The sequence below is a fragment of the Dipodomys ordii genome, unplaced genomic scaffold, assembly GCF_000151885.1.
Source record: "Dipodomys ordii isolate 6190 unplaced genomic scaffold, Dord_2.0 Scaffold100, whole genome shotgun sequence".
NCBI classification, from domain to species: domain Eukaryota; kingdom Metazoa; phylum Chordata; class Mammalia; order Rodentia; family Heteromyidae; genus Dipodomys; species Dipodomys ordii.
In genome coordinates this window covers 1098971-1120690 of record NW_012267316.1, presented here as the reverse complement: position 1 = coordinate 1120690, position 21720 = coordinate 1098971, and the positions used below count along the sequence as shown (strand labels likewise).

The 21720-nt window shown below is 39.3% G+C and overlaps 1 protein-coding gene across 9 annotated transcripts in view; it reads left to right on the top strand.

The window, feature by feature from the left end:
* Dlgap1 (discs, large (Drosophila) homolog-associated protein 1) overlaps window positions 1–21720 on the top strand; it is a 338446-nt gene that overhangs the window by 134635 nt on the left and 182091 nt on the right. The window lies entirely within an intron of this gene.

Here is a 21720-nt window from a genome sequence, read left to right as displayed (position 1 = left end):
ACACACACACACACACACACATATCACATTTTCTTGATCCATTCACCTACTGAGGAGCATCTGGATTCGTTTCATATCTTAGCTATGGTAAATAAGGCTGCAGTAAGCATAGTTGTGCTGGTAGCTTTAGCATGGTCCTCTTTGTAATCATTTGGGTAAATGTCCAAAAGTGGGATTGCTGGGTCATAGGGGAGTTCTATGTGGAGTCTTCTGAGGAACCTCCATACTGCTTTCCAAAGTGGTTGAACAAGTTTACACTCACACCAACAATGCAGTAAGGTTCCTTTCTGGCCACATCCCCTCCAGCATCTGTTGTTATTAAAGTTCTTGATGATAGACATTCTAACTGGGGTGAAGTGGAATCTCAATGTTGTTTTGATTTGCATTTCTTTTATGGCTAAAGAGGTTGAGCATTTCTTCATGTGTATATTGGCCATCCTTCTTTCCTCTTCAGAGAAGTTTCTCTTTAACGCTTTAGCCCACTTATTTATCAGGCAGTTGTTTCTTTGAAGATTTTCTCAGTAGATGAGTGGATCAAGAAAATATGGTATATGCCCATATAATTGTAACCCCTCTGTATGGTATTTTCACAATAAAAAAAGAAAATGTGGTATATACATATACAATGGAATTCTATGTCTCCATCAGGAAGAATGACATTGCCCCATTTGTTAGGAAATAGAAAGACTTGGAAAAAATTATATTAAGTGAAGTAAACCAGGCCCAAAGAAACATAGGTCCCACAGTTTCCCTTATTTGCAACACCTAGTATATGTCTAGGACAAGCAGAAAAAGGTCAAAAGCTATGTACATATGACCATATAAGATGATGTTAAGCAAAATGAACACCAAGACAGGGACATAAGTGGTTTTTTTCTTTCTTACTATTGTTTTTAATGTATTTATAATGTACTATGTGATTTTTTTATCTCTTTGTATGTTCCTCCCCCACAATAGAGCCCCTGTTTTCACTGTATTTGATTCCAGTGCCCTGCATCTTGTATATATACTTTTCTAATTTGGTGAAGGGAAGGGAAAAAACAAAATGCTTAAATAGGGATACAGGTTGACCCATTGTAACAATGAGATATACAAGACACTATGTTGAAAATGAACTTTACAACTTGTAGGTAGGGAGGGAGGATTTGGGGAGGTGGGGAGGGAAGAGATGGTAGGGGAAAAGCAACGGAGGAGGTAACAATGCTTGATAGGAAATGGACTCATTACCTTACTCATGTAACTGTCACCCCTCTGTATGCTACTTTTACAATAAAAAAAACATATTTTTTAAAAAGCCAGAAGTGGAGGTGTGGCTCATGTGGTAGTGCATGAATCTTGAACAAACAAGCTAAGAGAGAGTGTCTTGTCCCTGAGTTCAAGCCCCAATACCAGAAGTTACAAAAGTTTCCCACATGCCCTTCATCCCACAAAATACAGCCTTGCCCCACATTGCCTAGCCGCATGACACATTGGTTAAGAGTCTGTGTCTGCACTCAGTGTTTTCTCTCAAAGTCCATGGCTTATATTAGGAGTACTCATTCTGTGGAACTTCTGTGATTTTGAAAAATATGTAATAATATATATCCATCACTATTCTATCATAAAGAATAGTTTCAATGCACTAAAAACATCTATGTTTGGAGCCTTTGAAGACCTCCCTCCCTGCAATCACTGATCTGTCTGCACAATTTTATCTTTTCTGGAATAGTATAGAATTGAAATCATACAACCTTTTCAGGTTAGCTTCTCCTACTTAGCTCATTTAAAGTTCTTTATATCTTTCATGGCTTGCTTTTTTTTTCTTGTTTTCTATATTTTTAACATGACACTTCTGATTATTTCAAGTAGTTTTTATTTCTAGGAGAGCTCCCATAAATTCATTGTCTCAATCTGGCCCACAATTAAGATAATCTAGGAGGTATTTTACATACAGATGTCCCAGCACATGCTAAAGAGGTTGATTTAAGTGGTCTCCAGGAGTAGAAGCAGCAAAGCCTGTTGTACCTGCACAAAGGGTACCCTGGAGTGATGCAGTCAGAATTGGTGACCATTGCTGAATTGTACATTTATTCCCAACACCTTAGAATGGTGCATATCTGTAATAACAAAGAGTACAATTCCATCTACGCTGACCCTTACAAGTAATGATTTTGAAAATAATCAGCCAAATTATTATCACTTGTCAAGCCTTACTCTTATTCCATCTTTCCTCAACTTGCTGATTCATTTAGGATGTTAATGTCTTATCCCAAAGTATACTGAAACTCACCAAAAATTGTGCAAGAGGGATTATGAAGCAATAATATACATTGAGAGAATTTGATCAAAGTTAATTATATATGCATGTGTATCTACAGTTAATTTATACTACAAATAAAAATATAGATGACAGGGCTGGGAGAGTGGTAGAGTGGCTCAGTGGTAGACCACTTGCCTTGCATACATGAGGCCCTGGGTTCGATTCCTCAGCACCACATAAGCAGAAAAAGCTGGAAGTGGCACTGTGGCTCAAGTGGTAGAGCGCTAGCCTTGAGCTGAAGAGCTGAGGGACAGCGCCCAGGCCCAGAGTTCAGGCCCCATGACCAAAAAAAAAAAAAAAGAAAAAGAAAAAGGTATAAATGAACTGTTCTATTTTTTTAACTGGTTCTGAGTATTTGAACTCAAAGCCTGGGCACTGTCTCTGAGTTTTTATCCCCAAAGCTAGTGCTCTACCACTTAAGCCACAGAGCCACTTCTGGCTATTTTAGTGGTTAATTGGAGATAAGAGTCACACAGACTTTCCTGCCTGGGAGAGCTTCAAATTGTGATCTTCAGATTCTCAGCTTCTTGAGAACCTAGGATTGCAAGCATGCGCCACCAGTGCTCCTCTTCTGTTCTAGTTTTTAATTCTAAGATTATCTCATAATCTAATTTGGCACATTCTTGATTATAAACTTGAGCCTCTACTTTAGAATATTCTAGAATACGAAATTCAGGCACCTAGCTATCCTCAGGATAGACTGACAATCCCAGCATAGCATGCTTCAGAAGGTTTGAATAGAGAAGACATATAAAATACTATGTTAAATGTCAGCCCCATAGAGTAGCAGTTCCTTTTCACATGCTGGAATCTTACCATATCTGAAGTATATACAAGACAAATACTAAATAACTTAGAGTCCTAAGTCCAGTTTCACTTAGCCAGGTTTGACATCCTCTCACAATAGTTGGTAGACTTTTGGCATTGTGCCAACTCTCAGTCAGCCGCAGAAGTGAAGGGGCCTGTCTCTTGCCATGTCTCCAGCAGGAATGACAACAAACAGACAAAAATGGATGGGGCTTGGGCAGAGTTCGTGTGTATCCCTTAGGTGAGATATTCTACAGGGTGAGTAGGTAAAGTCTCAGCATCAGCTACAGAAATGCAAGAGAGGACATCACAGGATGGAGAAGGTGCTGGTGGGGAATTTGGACATTTGTCTTCAGATAGATTTCTTAAACCCTGGGCCTCTGTTTTATGATCAATTAGAGCAAAAGCATGCTCAGCGTCGATGCCTACACTGTGAGCTGAGGGCCTTTCCCCTACGCCCCACTCTTCCTTCTTGCTGTGTCCACTAGGTGTATGACATGAGACCAGGGTCACCTGTTCCTACGGGCTCATCCCCTCCCCCTGCAAGGCACTAACTCTTTTCTAAATTTTGTTTCCCACTTTGTAATGCTTTTTAAAAATTGTCTTTCAGTTGCACAAAGAAGCTGTCATTCAACAAAGCAGTGTATGAATACAGTGCATCTTGATCGATGTCACTCAACGTTCTTCCCGATCCTTCCAACCCCACCCCTTTTGGCCATGTCAGCCTTCCATGCCACACTCTCCTGAAGCCAAGCATAGTGAGACACAGCTGTAATCCCAGCACTGGGAAGGTTGACACAGGAGGTGTAAGGAAACTGAGTCATGAAGGTATCAGAATAAAGAAAGGGCAGAACTCTAACAGAACAACAGGATTTATTTGAAAGTGGGGTCTGGGAAGGGCACCCAAGTCTCTTTCAGCTCAGCTGAAGGGTAAAGGGCACATCTCTCTTACAACTAGGGTCTTTTAAATATTAGTCAAAGAGTGAAGTCATGGGGGCAGTGGAAGCCGGGTGAGATGGATCCAGGGTGATCGGTTATTTTGACTGAGGAGTTTCAAGCTTTCAGCATCCGATGCAGCCTGGGTCTCAGACCCTCTCATCCAAAAGCACAGGGTATATTTGTTCAAGGGGAAGGGGAAGAGGATGATTCAGTGAGGACAGTTCTAAGAGATGGCTGTCACAGGGGAGGTGAGTGCTTTCAGTTTAGGTCATTTTCCACAGGAAGATCATGAGTTTGAGATCAGCCTAGGGTATGTTACAAGACTTTGTCTCAAAACACTCAAAAGCGCTTGCAAGTGTTTTATATCTCCATTGCATCTCCCTAATGCTCCCTTGAGCCCACCTTAGCCAACATTTTGCTTCTACTGTAATCCGCAGCTGCTCTGGCTATGTCACCTGCCATTGTTAAACCTACAGTCAACTCAGGGACCTGTCGGCAGTATCAACTCCACGTCCTTGAAAAGTCTTCTTGCCTGGCTCATGGGACATTGTCTTCCCCTGGTTCTCCTATAACCTCCCTCTAAGCTTCCTGTCTGTATTGCCTCTGTGGCCTCCCCTTCTCTTCATCCCCTTCAATGCCTAGGGCTATGTCCCCTTCCCACAGTGGTCTCAGAGATGACCATGGCCTTAACTATGATCTCACCAATGGACTTTACAATGGCTATCTCACCAGGTGATGATGGCTCATACTTGTCATCCTAGCTACTTAGGAGGCTTAGATCTGAGGATCATTGTTCAAAGCCAGCCCAGGAAAGAAGGTCCGGGAAACTCTTATTTCCAATTGGCCACCAAAAAGCTGGAAGTGAGGTATGGCTCAATTTATAGAGCATGAGTGAAAAAGCTAAGGAATAGCACCCAGGCACTAAGTTCAGCGCTCACACACACACACACACACACACACACACACACACGCAAACACACACACACACACACACACACATGCAAACACACACACACACAGAGTTGACTTTGAGATGCCACAAATCAATCAAAACCAAGATGTCCAGATTCTAGGTTTTGAAGTAACGTTGTTAAGACCAGAGATATCCACTGGTGATATCTTACTAAGTTTTCTTCCTTTGTTTTTTTGTTTGTTTGTGCTTAGGCTTCTATATCTTCTATGCTTACAAGTTGCTCTTTTTCTTTCACTTAACAGTAAGCACTGTCAAAGTAAGACCCAGTTCTATGCTGTTATCTGCAGCACTTAGCACAATACCTGATATATAGCAAATAGTTTATATATGATTGTAGAAGCAGTAAATGGACGAATTCAATAAGTGACACGTTTCTATACATATTTATTTCCATTGGTCTTTGTTATGAAATAATTTCTAATATAAACTACTTGGAACAAAAGATCTATTATATAATAGCTAAATGTTATCATCATTATAGCTATTATGTGTTCATGGAAACATGTCATTCCTGTATTTAATATTTAAAAATGTTACTCATTCGCTAACTACGTAAAAAAATAAAACAGAAGTGGAGCTGTGGCTCAAGTGGTAGAACACTAGCCTTGAGATAAAAGGCTCACCAACAGTGCTCAGGCTCTAAGTTCAAGCCCAAGCATAAGAAAAAGAATTAATGGATCGTGTATCCATATCTGTGTGTGTGTTTAGCAATCATCAGAACAGCTCATCCAAGGATGTTCTTCTACCTCAACTTTTACAGAGATAATAATAAAGCATGAACTATTTCACTAATCAGGGCAACCATTTGTTTCAAAGTAGCACTTTATGGTTAGGTGAGATTCAGTGACTTTTTGTGTAGACCCTCATCCACAATGAGGGTCTTCAGGAACCACACCTATGTGAAGCATGGTTTGTGCTCAGTGATAAATGAAACAATGGAAAATAGGTTTCTGGAGACATAAGTTGGTTATTGAGTGTCCCTATAAGGCAAGACCCTCTCAGAATCTATGTGCACATGTGTGCTTTTTGTTTGTTGAATGAATTATGTTGTTGGCAGGAAAACAGAAGGAAATTGAGGCCATCACATTAAACAAGTTAAACCAAATGTTTCAGAGCTAAATATTGCTATTTTCATTCATATAGAATCCAGACCTAAGATGATGATGATGATGATGATGATGATGATAATGATGATGATGATGATGATGACAAAGAAGATCATAATAATACAGGAATATATGAGAACTCTGAACGGGATCTGTGGGAAGGGGAAGAAAAAGATATATTAGGGCTAAGAAGATTAAAGTACATTTTACACACACACACACACACACACACACAGGAATACAGCATAATAAAACTACCAAATACTGTTTGTAAAAGAAGCATGGGAGGGGATTACATTAACAGAAGAAGAGTGGCCTTGTTCAAAGTACTCTGTATACATCTACGGAATGATCATAATGAAGTCCTTTGTACTTGTAACACATTGATTTGTGCTGTGTTTCTCTAACCAGCTCACCACTTTCAGCTTAAATCATAAAAAATAATAAAGAGGGAGATCAGGAATGTTCTTTTAGTGTTAGATGTTTATCTCACAAATTTAGGCAATGGTTTTCTGGAGATCTTTTTAAGAGTGAGGCAGATTACTTATACATTTCCCTTCCAGCATTCACTCTGCCACTCACTAGCTAACTGGATGCAGAGCTTCTCTGATCCTTAGTTCCTTACCTATAAGATGAGAGACTTAGAAGATGATCACAGAAATCCAAGTACCTACTATCCTTTGACTCTTTTATTAAGTCACCAATGACAAACATTGAAAAGCTTGAGTAACCAAATTACCCTGGATTTTTTAGAAGTTACCTCACACACACACACACACACACACACACACACACACACACACACTTGGAGATCTGCGATAAGTCCATGATACCATACACGGTGCATAGTAGATCATTACTGATAAGCAAGTTACCTGCAGTAAGTGAAAAGCATTGTACATTGCCGAACAGAGCGCCAGGCTCATTCCTCAGTGTCGAGCGCCACCTGCAGGCCCTCAGTCCCCTACACATCCCATTGGCCAGAGCATATCTCCTTGGAAACAGATTTCCTCCTTCCTTACCTCATCATAGTCCCCCCGACACCTCACCCCCCCACACACACCAGGCTGCTATGGGCACGGAAAGAGAAGCACAATGCATACGCACCCTTTTCATTAGAGGAGAAGCAAAGGCCAATTAATAAAGACCCAGAGAAGAGGAAGGCCCCGTGGGGGTTAGAAGAGGGAGTGACAGAGAGGGGCTGTCTGGACAGTGTGTGAAAGAGGAGTTTTGTTTATTAATTTTGGCACTGTGCTTGCATTTCATCACATAACATAACCTACTCAAATCTTTTTCCACAGCAGTACATAGATAGATAGATGGACAGACAGATACATACATACATACATACATACATAGACAGTCAGACAGACAGATAGATATACGTGTGTGTGTGTGTGTGTGTGTGTGTGGATTCTATTTCTATCCCAATAGAGAACATCTTGACCAGAAGACTTCCGTGTGTGTGTGTGTGTGTGTGTGTGTGTGTGTGTGTGTGTGTGTGTGCTGGTCCTGGGGTTTGAACTCAGGGCCTGGGTTCTGTCCTTGAGCTTTTGAGCTCAAGGCTCGCACTCTACAACTTGAGCCACACCTCCACTTATGGATTTGGATTTGAGATAAGAGTCTTGCAGGCTTTCCAACCAGGGTTTCAAACCTGATTCTAATCTCAGCCTTCTGGGTGGCTAGGATTACATGCATGAGCCATCACAGCCTGATGTCCTTTTTCATGTACTAATAAGGGATTATTCAGTGCTTCTCTGTAGAAAGTTAAATTGTCCTCAGTAGGTGAATATTATCTTTCTATTCTCTCGCATCCCATCTAAGGCATAAGCAATTACTATAATTTACCACAGCATGAAGGCAATACAAATGAGCAGAAGCCATCTCTTCACATCTAAGCAAATACTGGAAAAGCTTTTGATTGCCAACACTACTAATTATTACTGTCATTGCACTTAATTGATTTAGCCAACATATGTATGGTCATTTCAATTCTGTTTGGTGGGGATGATGAGAAGTTGATGGAACACATTACTGTTTTGCTCACAAATGCTTTAAAATATGTTTCTGCCTTGCATCATGAACGATTATGCTTTCTGTTCAAAATCTGGGAAGGCAATGATTGTCCACATGTCCTGGAAAACCTTTTGCTGCTTTTTTTTTGTCAGTCATGGGACTTGAACTCTGGGCCTGAGCGCTGTCCCTCAGCTCAGCTCTTCAGTTCATGGCTAGCACTCTACCACTTGAGCCACAGCACCACTTCCAGTTTACTGGTGGTTTATTGGAGATGAGTCTCATGGACTTTCCTACCCAGGCTGGTTTTGAACCGTGATCCTCAGAACTTAGCTAGGATTACAGGTATGAGCCACCACCTCCTGGCTCCTGTTTTGCTGCTTTTGAATGAGGACTTGTTTTCTCTAAGTTTCAAGACTGTTGCATCTCGGCAGCTAACACAGATGTAAAATATAGTGAATTCATGAGTATTTGTCTATGTTTCAAAACTGCATTTAAATGCTATGGTCTTTTCTGGCCTTTATTAAGGCAGCAGGAGATGAAGAAGAGCTACAGTAGCCAGTGCTGTGTGGGTAAAGCAAGGCAATGTACAAGAGACCAGTTAGGTCATTAAGCTTTCTTGTATTTCCACAGACTTAGGGAAGACTTAGAGCCAAGGCCCAGCCCTTTCTCCTGCCTTTCTTCCTTGCCTTCTGTCTACCGTGGCATGAGCTCATCACACAAAGAAAATAGAATGTTTATTATTAGACTAAAATCAGCTCCCCCCAACAAAATAAAACAAGTATATTCTCTTGTTTGTTTGTTTATGTCAGTCCTGGGCACTGGGCAGTCTCCCTGACCTTTGTTTTTCAGGGCCGGTGCTCTATCACCTGAGCCACAGCTCCACTTCCAGCCTTTTGATGGTTAATTGGAGATGAGAGTTTCATAGACTTTCCAGCCCTGGCTGGCTTCAAACCATAATCCTCAGTGATCAACCTCCTGAGTAACATGAGCTGCTGGCATGGGACTAATGACCCTTTCTTTACTTTTGGAAACCACACATCTGTTCTCCATTGTTAGAAAATTGACATTTTCTTCTTTTTTTCCCAGTCCTGGGGCTTGAACTCTGGGCTTGGGCACCGTCCCTGCCCTCTTCAGCTCAAGGCTAGCACTTGAGGCACAGCGCCACTTCTGGTTTTCTAGTGCTTTATTGGAGATAAGAGTCTTGGACTTTCCTGCCTGGGCTGGCTTTGAACCGTGATCCTCAGATCTCAGCCTCCTGAGTAGCTAGGATTACAGGCATGAGCCACTGGTGCCTGGCAGAAAATTGGCATTTTCTATAAATGGAATTAACATTTATAATCTTTGCAGTTGGCTCTTTTGACTCAGCATCATTATCTGAGATTCATTCCAGCTGTTACTGAGTAGCGTTGCATGGGTGTGGTTTGTTTGATCACTCTCTTTTTTGTTCTTTTATTTTATTATAAAGATGCTGTACAGAGGGGTTACAGTTCCAGTTTGGGATATTTGCAAATAATGCTGTTAAAAGCATTCTGGTAATTGAGGTAGCATGGGCTTCATTTCTCTAACATATACATTTATATGTATAAGTGAGGAATCCTCTCCTTCAGTGGGCTTGCTTTCTCATAGCTGGGGCTCTACCATTTGAGCCATGTCTCCAGTTTGGTATTTTTGCTGGTTAATTGGAGATGGAGTCTCATGGAGTTTTCTGTCCAGGCTGACTTCAAACCAGAATCCTCAGATCTCCGCCTCCTGAGTAGCTAGGATTACTACAGGTATCAGCCATACGCACCTGGCCCCTGACCCATAGCCTCTTTTTGATTTAGTTGTTGTTCAGATATAAAATATCTACTTCTTTTTCCCCAGCCCAAGGCTGGCCTCAGACTCTTATCCTCCAACAGGTGTCTTCTGTTTATTTGAGATTATAGGCATAGACCATTACATTAAGCCCAGTTCATTCGATTTCAATTTTCCTTCGGTTCAAGTATTTGATTATTTCCCTTGAAACTTCCTCCTTGATCCATGGCTTATTTGGCTTTGTTTTATTTAACTTCCATGTGTTTAGAGATGTTCTTGCTATCTTTCTGTTATTGATTTCCCATTATTCCCTTGTGGTTAAAGAATACACTAGATGTGATTTCATTTTATTTAATTTGTTGAGGATTTTTTTATAGTCCTGAATATTGTCTATCTTGATATAAGTGACAAAAGCATTGGAAAAGAATGTAATTTCTGCTGTTCTTGTGTGGCATGTGCTTGTGGGTTGTATTTGATTCTATTGATGGAGTTGTTGAGTTCTCCTGTATCCTTCCTAATTGTTCCCTCAATTGTTGAAGTCTGCAGTCCATTTATGGACTTCCTGCTTCCTTCACCTCTGTCTATTCTTATCAAGTATTTTTCACATAAACAGACTTCATGATGTTAGAATTACTATGTCTTTTTGATAGACCAACCCATGATATATTGTTCTGTAATGTACCCCTGCTTCTGATCATCTTATTTCCTCTGAAGTCTATCAGATATTAATAGAGTCAATCTTATTTTGCTTTAATTAATGTCTATTCGACTTGTATTTGCCACCCTTTTATTTTCAACTTTCCTGTTATCATTACATTTTAAGAGAGCTCCTCATAGGCATCAGGTTTTTAATCTACTCTGCAAATCTGTATCTTTTAGTGAGTATATATATAGTGTAATTACTAGTTTGTTGGGTTTTATACTTTCTGTTTGCTTCTCTGTGTTTTCATTTTGCTTTTTGCTTTCCGACATGATACTTGAAATTTTTTAGAATTCTAATTCTTATATGCATGGTGATTTTGAGTGTGGCTCTTGACATAATTTTTTGTAGTAGTTTTATGTTTGTTTAGTTTTTGTTGTCCAGTGACATCATCATTTTACCAGTTTGAGAGAAGTATAGAGCTGTCACTACTCTGTATCTCTATACACTCCGAATATTTCTCATTCCTCAAACATGTCATGAAATGGCCTTAAATATTTTCTATGTGTACACATAGAACCATATCAGAAGTTGTGTGTGTGGGTGTGTGTCCTGGAGCTTGAACTCAGGTCCTGGGCACTGTCCCTGAGCTTTTCTGCTGAAGGGTAGTGATCTACTACTTGAGCCACAGCACCACTTTAGGATTTTGGGCAGTTAACTGAAGATAAGGGTCTCATTGCCTTTCCTGTCTGGACTGGCTTCAAGCCAAAATCCTAAAATCTCAGCCTTCTGAGTAGCTTAGGATTTCAGGAATGAGTCACCGGCATAAAAGCTCAAGGGGAGAAGGGAAACCTACTTAATTTTTTGCTTACCATGTCCTCTCTTCCTTCTTAAGGCTCCAAGATTCTGTTTTTTTAACCACTAGTTTTCAGTTTAGACAGTATCCTTTCGCATTACATCAAGATAGATTTGCTGGTAAGAAACTCTTTTAATGTTCCTTTGTCTGAGAATACCTTCTTTGTTCTAAAAGATAGGTTACTGGATATAGAAATAGGGGCTAACAGTTCTTCTACTACAGCACTTTCCTTCCTCTCAACTCTGGAGTCTCCAGGGACAATTTTGTGTCACTCAACTGTTGCCACCCTATAGACAGCTATCATTTTTCTTTGACAATGTTCAAGGTATTTTCTTTTTTTTTTTAGCTTTCAGAAATTTGGCTACAAAGTGACTTTGCATAGATGGCTCTGCATCCTGTTCGGGGGTTGCTTAGTTTGCTTTGGCAGTTTTATCAATTTGCAGCCTTTATTTCTTCTAATGCCTTTTCAGCCATATCTTCTACACAGATTATCCTTTCAAGATTCTCTTGACACAAATGCCAGCGACTTCATTACAATCCCCCAGGCCCATGAGTCTCTACTCTTTTGGTCTATTTACGTTTTATTTTGCTTTCTCCCTGTTGCTCAGATTATATTGACTTCTGTTTCTCTGGCTTCCATTTTCCTTTCCTCTATTCTGACGGTGAAGCAATTTACTAAGCTTTTTTTTATTTCGCTTGTTTTATGCTTCCATTTTAAACTTTGTATTTGGTTCTTCTTTATATCTTTTATTTATTTACCAAGACTTTCTGGTGAATTTGATGAGGCTGTCTATCGCTCTCATTAGCCTCGTGCATGTTCACAATTGTTCTTTGAAGCATTATTGTCATGATTGTTCTAAAGTCTGCTCAGATCATTACAGCATTTCTGTAATTACAATGGTAACTGAGTGACTTTTTTCAATCCATTTTACATCTTTTGGGATCTTGACGTGAAATCTGGACACGTGCAGACTGCTGTGACCTACTTTACTTAGGCATCCATTCTGTTTTTAAACATTCTTTTAAAATCATTCTTCCAGAAAAGGAGAAGGAGATACCATCTCAGCATCACCGCTAATGTCTCCACTCGGTGTCAACATAAAATGGGTGATGAGATGGGGCTCATCATGGTGTCTTGGTAGGGATGCGAATTCCAGCTGTACACATCATTTCTCACTCCTTTGAGCATGGTCCAATTATCCCCAGGGAAACAATCACTCTTCACCAGGCCTCTGTTGAAAACAGCTCTGTAAGAAGTGGAAGATCGTCAACAACAACTTCAAGATCACCTACTTCTCCGCAGTAGCAATGAGTAGAACTCTCCTGAGCATTAACATTGCTGAGCTTTATTGGCCTTCTCTAACACTGTGGTGGGGATGAGTATCTTGTTACACCCCCAGTGGAAGGGAGGGGACTCTAGGCTCCTCTCTTGGCATTTATTGATACAAATGGAGGCTGTTTCACCATTACGCTGTGATGTACAACTGGAGAGAGACATTGCCTAAAAGTTTCCTGTCTGACTAAGCGGTTCCTTTTCTAGTCTTTTGGTCAGAGCAGCAGCTTCTCTTAGGGATTTGTTTTCCTACTATTCTGTTGGCATCTCTAAGATGGCAGCACTTCAGTTCCAATACCAGAATATATGAGATAAGAAGCAATTCCAGGTAACTTCATGTTGTTCCTTTGGTTCTAAGGTCCCTAACTAGCCTCTCTACCTCAGTACTCCACTTCTTCATCAACAACGTCAAGCTTTTATTTGTTCTTCACAGACAGAATAAGGAGGATGTGGGTGTACTCCATCTTCTCAAAAGCAGAAGTACCTACTGAACTTATTTTTAACAATAAAAGTTTTCACTGATGAAAACAACAGGAATATGATTATATTCCTAAATAACAACTTAAAATTTGAATCAAAAAATGTCTCATTACAATTATCTTAAATACACATTGAACATGGAATATGTGCTCTGTGTTTCATGATTATACCTTGTAATTGAGAAAGATTGAAGTTTATGTTGGAGAAAGGAATATCTATACACACACACACACACACACACACACACACACAGAGCCAAGACCCTTGCTTGAATCAAAATTTTAAAGATTTTTAGCCAAAGAGCCAGGTAACAGTAGCTCATGATTCATGAACTATAATCCTAGATACTCAGTAAGTTGAGACCTGAAGGATTACAGTTTGAAGCAAGCCTGGGCAGAAAAGTTTATGGGACTCTATCTCCAATTAATCAGCAAAATGCTTGACTGGAGGTGTGGCTCAAGTAGCAGACTACACTATTAATGGACTGAGCCAACATAAATATCACTGATTTTCCCAATCTTTGTCAGTGTCTTAGGAATAATTAGATGATATGCTTATGGAAAGGAACAAAATGTCTAAGACTGCTAAAGTTAAATAGACCTAGCCTTCAATTCTGAGTGGACAATAAGTCAGCCTCAATTTCTTCACGTGTAAAATAGGAATAACACTACATGATTGTTATAATTTTGCATATTTTAGTGTGATGACCAAATAAGACACCAGAGGTACAATACTTACATTCATGTTCATATGTTTTTCATATCATATGTTGGTTGTCAACACATAACTGTCAGTGATGAGTGACATATTTTAGGTACTGCTTAAGGATGACAAGATTTTTCTTTGGTTTCAATTCAACAGGAACAAGAATTAATATTTTCCAATGATTTAACATCACATGATTCGGATCCTCAGTGCCATGTAAACAGAAAAAGCCAGAAGTGGCACTGTGGCTTAACTGGTAGAGCACTAGTCTTGAGCAAGAGAAGCTCAGGGACAGTGCCCAGGCCCTGAGTTCAAGCCCCAGGACTGGAAAAAGGGAAAAAATAAAAAGCTGGGCGGCAGTGGCTCATGCCTGTAATCCTAGCTACTCAAGATCGTGGTTCAAAGCCAGCCTGGGCAGGAAAGGCCAGGAGACTCTTATCTCCAACAAACCACTCAGTAAACCAAAAGTGGCTCTGTGGTAGAGTGCCAGCCTCGAGCTGAAGAGCTGAGGGACAACACCCAGGCCCAGAGTTCAAGCCCCACGACCATCCAAAAAAAAAAAGAAAAAAAATCACATGTTATAAAGAAGCTCTAAATGTTGTCCAAAGGGAGTTTACTGAAAGCAAATGAGTATGATTAGAGGCCAAACAACCTACAGCTTTCCTGGGTATCACCCAAGCAGGTTTTCCCAACAAGCACAGATGGTAATAACCATTCCATGTTCTGCACCTGTCAGCCCACACTGGAAAGGCATAGTGTAGGTCTCAATGACCTACTGTTAAAGATAAATTAACAAATATGGCCAACTCTAGACAAGAGTCATCAAAGTTAGGAAGAATCTGGAAATATTGAGCCAAGAGCAATAGAAGGGAAAGACTGGTTGGCAAGGACATGAGAGTGTGTTCAAACAACCACTGACTGTTACACAGAAGTTTTGTTGAGGCCTTTTGCATGCCAGTAGCAAGTTTAGACAGGAGTATTTGGCTGTGAGGAGCAAAATAAAACCAATATTGAAAGAATGCTGTGTCTGTCCTCGGTTGCATTTTCCCCCTAAGTGAAGTTAGAATTTGAAGCAATTTGTGAAAAATGTATGAAAATACTTTTACCCAGGCTTTAACAGCTCCGATTTGTTCACATCAACTTATATCTGTGTACATATAATCACTTTACCCTGACGTTCTATAAGTTGAAAGAAACACCCATGGTTAGCTTCAAAGAGGGTACGGGTCACTATTTTTATTCTCTCCTAAGAACTGTCATTATGATCTCTTTACTACCGCGTGACTCAAATTGTTTTCACATCTTTCTTAGCAACAACATTATTTCTTTTCTTACTGGGTCACAAACTGACAATACTGCCAACAGTCTCTTGACAATCACTAACTGATCATAAAATTATTTTTCTAGATACCTTAACCATAGCAATAAAACCTATTTTCAATAATACTATATCAAAGTGTTTTTTTTTTTTTTGGTCCGGTCGTGGGGCCTGAAGCATGGGCCTGGGCGCTGTCCCTCAGCTCTTCAGCTCAAGGCTAGCGCTCTACCACTCGAGCCACAGTGCCACTTCCGGCTTTTGCTTATGTGGTGCTGAGGAATCGAACCCAGGGCCTCATGCATTGCAAGGCAAGCGCTCTGCCACTGAGCCAACTTCCCAGCCCCTATCAAAGTGTTTTTTTTTCAATTTTGTTAAACTATTAATTTGGCTTGTTTGGCTTGCTGACTCAGCTGTTGATCTACCATTTGAGCCATACCTCCAGTTGTAATATTACACACAGATTTATTAGCATATTTATGTAATTTATGTTCACAGGCTCTGCATCTGTGGATTTAACCAACTGACGATCAGAAATACTCAAAAAAGCATTGTGTCTATATTGACATGTACAGGGTTTTTTCCTATCATTATTTCCTAAACAGTAGAGTAGAATAACTATTGATGTAGTGTTTATATTTTATGCATTTATTATAAATAACCAAGAGATGATTTAAAGCACAAGGGAGGATGTGTATAAGTTACATTCACATATTACACCATGGTATATGTGAGAGACTTGAGCATCCACAGATTTTGGTATATATGGGGGTCCTGGGACCAATTCTCTACAGATATCAAGGGAAAACAGTACTTAACAACTAATACAAGTGCTATTCTATTTTCAGCCATGGCAACAATAGTCTCTGAAGTACTGCTGTATCATTTAGCATTCTTAAAACTTGCAGCAATCAAGAGTGCCTCTTCATGGAGAAATAAGTGATATTTTGTTTCCATTGTATTTGTTGTTAGTAAAATTGCTAACAAATGAAACAGAAAAGAGTAAGTACCTTTGTTAAGGAGAGATTGTTAGTTCTGGGTATTATACTCAAAAGAACTGAAAGCAAGGACACATGCAGATGTTTTATTTTTACATTTTACATTTCATATTTATTACAATAACTGAAAGGTGGGAAAGAACTCGTGTCCATCCACAGCTACACAGATAAACAAAATGTGTGTGTATATTTAACAGAATAATGTTCAGCCTTGGTGGAAGGAAATATTATTACGGACTATGAATATGGATGGACCTTGAAAACATTGCTCAAATGAACAAGCCTGTCACAAAAGGGGAAATGTGTGGGATTCCACTTGTATGGGACACATAAAGTGATCAAACTCATAGTAATACAGAGTGGTGGGAGCCAGGAGATGGGATCAAAGAACAAGGAATTGGTGTTGAACAGATTTCCACTGCAGGTAATGAAAAGGTTTTGGAAATTGAAGGTAGTGATGGTTGTATAACCATATTAATGTGCTTAAATTAATACTGAACTGTATATTTAAAAATTGTTAAAAATTACATATTTTATATCATTCTTTTCCTACAATGAGGAAGAGACAAGAAATTCTCTAGACTAGTTCTACAAAGTGGGTATTGTTTTTTGAGCTTTGGAGTTGCTTTGGAGTTTTTTTTGTGGTTGGGCGGGGGGGAAGTTGTTTGTATGTTGATGGTGGTTCTGGAGCTTGAACTCAGAGCCTGTCCCTGAGCTTTTGTGTTCAAGGCTAGTGCTCTACCACTTGAGACACAGCTCCACTTTCAGGATTTTTTGGTAGTTAATTGGAGATTAGAATCTCACAGACTGCAATCATCAGATCTCAGCTACCTGAGTAGCTAGAATTAGAAGCAAGAGCTTTTACCAGTGCCTGGTAAAAGTGGGTATTTGTATCTCTATGTTAAAGAAGAAAAAGTGCCTCACCCACAGTCCCATCCATTCACCTGAATTGACTGTCCAAGCTTTATGAAGTTGCAGAGCTCAGCTCACCAGAACAGGCTGCTCACTGTGAGATGATTTGTATTAAAGCCAGCTGCTGCCGAAGCATTTCCCTCTAGGTGACTTTAATTGATTTCACGTTCAATTTAGTCCTAAGCAAACTAAAGCAAAGGTAATTGCAAGAGTTATTTGGAGACAATACATGTATTTCTATAAAAACTGGTCACCGTGAAGCCGAAGAAAGATGGGGAGGAGCTTCACCCTGCTTCCGTTGTGGTGCAGTTCTAGCACACGGTGTCCTCACATAGACCTCCCCTGATGATAAAAGTGGGCTGTAGCCCAAAATTTCCTATGTGGGGTTCTTTGGAAGGAAGTCTTTGCACACGCCCTGCTGTGTATTCAGCCAGACAGCAATAAAACTCTGCTGGTCACATCCAAGTATTAAGACGTTATTTTTTTTCTGCTGTATTCTACATAAGATGAAGGACATCACCATCTTCCTTCCATCAGCCAGGGACAGAGCTCCATGGGCCTCCCTTAGGCACTGCCCATTCTCTGGATCTGCCTTACAACCCCCTCATTATTCTTCTCCTCCTGTGGTTCCTTGATCCCTATCACATATTCATCAAGATTTTGCTGGGCCTCTCATCCCAAGATCTGAACAGGACTGAGCTTCCTCTTATCCTTTTCCTCTCACACACTATACAGTATTTGAGGAGGCTTGATATATGTCAGGCCTGTGCTGAGCTTTGGGAATACAGAGATGTATTCCTACTACCTCAGCCATGATCACTGTCCTTGGGATCCTATGGCTTATGGGGGGGGGGGAGAGGGACTGATTGACCAATAGGCAATCGTAACACACTTCCATAGCTGTCCAACCTGTGCAGGCTCAACCATGTATAATCTGCATCCTGGGCAGCAACAACCTGGCCATAGACCTTTACTGTTTCTCTTCAAACCTTTGCTCCCACAGTTCCTTGGACTGAAATGCCTGTGTCTGTCTCATATTACCTGGTGACAGTTTTACCATTCAGGCTCCAACTCAAAGCCACCTTCCTTCTGAAATTGTTCCTAACGCCTGCAGTCTGAATGAGTGTCTTCTTTTTCTACCCCTCCCATTGCATCTTCATTGAACATCTAGTCTAAGCATATCATAAATAATCTTAAAATTGGTTTTACATGCTTGTGTCATCCTAAAAACAAAAGTCATCTGAGCAAGGAACCAGATGTGTCCTAAAACATCTAATTAATGATATAAACATATATAAGTGATAAATAATATAACATAAATGACATAAATGGTTAAATTTGCTGGATGCTGGGGGCTCACATCTGTAATCCTAGCTACTCAGGAGGCTGAGACCTGAGGATCACAGTTCAAAGCCAGCCTGGGCAGAGAGGTCTGTGAGACTCTTTATCTTTAACTAATCACCAGAAATCTAGAAGTGGCACTTTGACTCAAAATGGTAAAGTGGTACCCTTCAGCAAAAAAGAGCTCAGGAACAGATCCCAGGGCCTGAGTTCAAGCCTCACAACCAACAATAAATAAATAAACAAATAAATGTCAAGGTTTTTTATTATATTTTTGTTGTAAAGATACTGTACAGAGGGGTTACAATTACATGAGTAAGGTATGAGTACATTTCCTCTTGAACATTGTTACCCCCTCCTTTGTTTTTGCCCTACATCCCTTCCCTCCCCTTCTCCCCAACTCCTCCCTTCCCCCCTCAAGTTGTAAAGGTCACTTTTAACATAGTGTCTTGTACATCTCATTGTTATAATGGGTCAACCTGTATCCTTGTTTCAGCATTTTGTTATTTCCCTTCCCCTCCCCAAATTAGAAAAATGTGTATACAAGATGCAGGGCACCAGAATCAACTACAGTGAAAACAGGGATTATACCATGGGGGAAGAACAAATAAATAAATGGTGAAAATTTTATTGTTTTATATTCAATGTTGTGTAACCTATAAAATGTGAGGAGATAATATTTGGATTCCACATATCTAAATATGATAAACAAGCATTCTTGGAACACTGGAAAGTTGCACTTTATGTTGATAATCTCTATGTGTGGCAGATTACGGTGAAGAGTTGTGCCTTCAATTTGGATAAAACCTACTTTATAACTAAAATGGATGATCCCAACTTCTAGTATATGGTTTTACACACACTGGGCTTGTGGCTCTCCAGCCAAACAAGTCTTTTTTTTCCTATAGAGTTAAGTTGATGGAGCAAATAAAATGTTACACCACCAAATAACTCTTGAAGATGAATCCTTCAACTCTCACCTGAACCCTGGTGTCTCTACAGATTGCAATGCTTCCAAGAAATAATGCTAACATTTATCCTCCATGGTGAACATTTATGGAGGAAGAAACAGAACATAGCTGGAAAGCTATAGGAATCAATTCCTTTAGTTTATTTCTTCAGCTTTAGAAGCTACCTCATGTGTAAGGGGTAACCTGCTGATGGAACTGTGTAGTTAGCTAGATAGATCCCTTTATGAAGTTATACTTCTATGACAAATAATTTTAAAGGAACAATATGGTGTTGCAATAGAAATGAAGTATAAAACAGGTCTCTGTATGGATAGCAATGAAGGTGTCTGGAATAAAACCAGCCACCTGTAATTCTGATCTATTATTCAAATATATGTTGGCCAATAATGATCAAGAAAATCACTTTAAGCTGAAGCTACCATTATTATAGTATCATAAAATGTCAGAGTTCTCTCATTTTACAGCATAGACAACTGAATCCCGAGTTTCAAGTCATTTTTTTCAAAGTCATTCAAAGAATAGCAGTTAAGCCAAGCCAAGACTTTGTACCTAGTACCCAGATTTCATTAGCCAGATATTTTCTCATGTAAAGTTACTTTAATTTCTTGTTCTTTCTTGATTGCTAGAAATCAAGCTAGGAATTACAGTAATAATGTTAAGATGGAGTCATTAAAAGAGTCCTCTCCTTTCCTCCCAGTCTTAGGAGGAAGAGTCTTTAGGCTTTCATCATTAAATGCAGTATTACCTGCTGGTTTATTACAGATTTCTTTTATCAGATTGAAGTGGTTCTTTCTTTTCCAGATTTATTTTTGGGTCTTTGTTAGATCTTGTCAGACATTTGTCTACGTTATTGATATTATCATGTTTCTTTGGTCCTTCCATTAACATATACTAATTTTTTGGACTTTAAACCAACCTTGCATTCCTGAAACAATCTGACTTGATCATCACATAAAATCTTTTTTATATCTTGTCAAATCCATTATGCAATTGTTTTGTACAGTTTGGAGTCTTGTTGATAAGGTCTATTTTCTGTAGCCTTCTACCTCAGCAGAATCTTTGTCTGGCTTATGTAAGGATAATACTAGCCCCAAGGATTAAGTTTGGAAGTATTTCTTCCTCCTGTCTTTTCTGGAAGAGTTTGTGGAGTGTTAGTGTTATTTCTCCTATAAATATGGAAGAAGATCTGAGACAGGGTTTTTTTTTTGTTTGAAGAGTTCTTAATCACAAATTTAATTTCATTGTTACAGTTCTTTTCACATTTTCCTTTGTTTCTTTAGAAATTTTGCCTATTTCTAGAATTTTTTCATTTTAAGTTATTGAATTTAGATTTAATTTTAATATTTTTAATTTTTGACAAGTTGATTATTTTGCTTTTGTTCATTTCTGATTTTGGTCATCAGCTTTTATTTTCTTCTTTGATATTTTTCAAAGAACTAACTTTTGTTCAAAACAATAAGTTTAGTTTGTTTCATATTTTTCTATTCTGATAGTTACCATATTCTTCCTTCTGCTTTCATTGAATTTAAATTGTCATCATTCTCATGATTGTTAAGTTGATAGCTTAAATTTTATTGAGAACATTTCTTTGTCTAATATTAGTGTGTAAACACTATTCATTTTTCTGTGGCTACTACTTTAACTACATCCCATAAACTTTAATAGTCTGGGCTTTCATCTATATTCTATTCAAAGTATTTTATAATTTGCTTATAATTGCAATTTTAGAAATGCAATTATAGAAATGCATCATTTAATTTCTAATTACTTGAAGGTTTTTCACTTTTCTGGTGTTAACTATTTCTAACCTATTTTCATTGTGATTACAGGAAGTCGCTTGTATAATTTCAGTCATTTTAAGTTTATTCAGACTCATTTCATGACTTTATATGTTGTCTATCTCAAAGATATTCCATGTGCCCGTAAAAAAGGTGAAAATTTTCTTTTGCTCAACAGAGTGATGTGTAGGTGTCCAGTAGCTCTGTACGTTTGTAGTGTTTTTCAAATCTTTATCTCCTTGCTGATTTTCTGTCAAATTGTGTTATCTATTATTGGAAGTCCAGTGTTGAAGTCTCCAACTGCTAGTCTCATCAATTTTTTGGGGAGGTCCGGTCATGGGGCCTGAACTCTGGGCCTGGGCACTGTCCCTCAGCTCTTCAGCTCAAGGCTAGCGCTCTACCACTTGAGCCACAGTGCCACTTCTGGCTTTTTTCTTTTTGCTTATGTGGTGCTGAG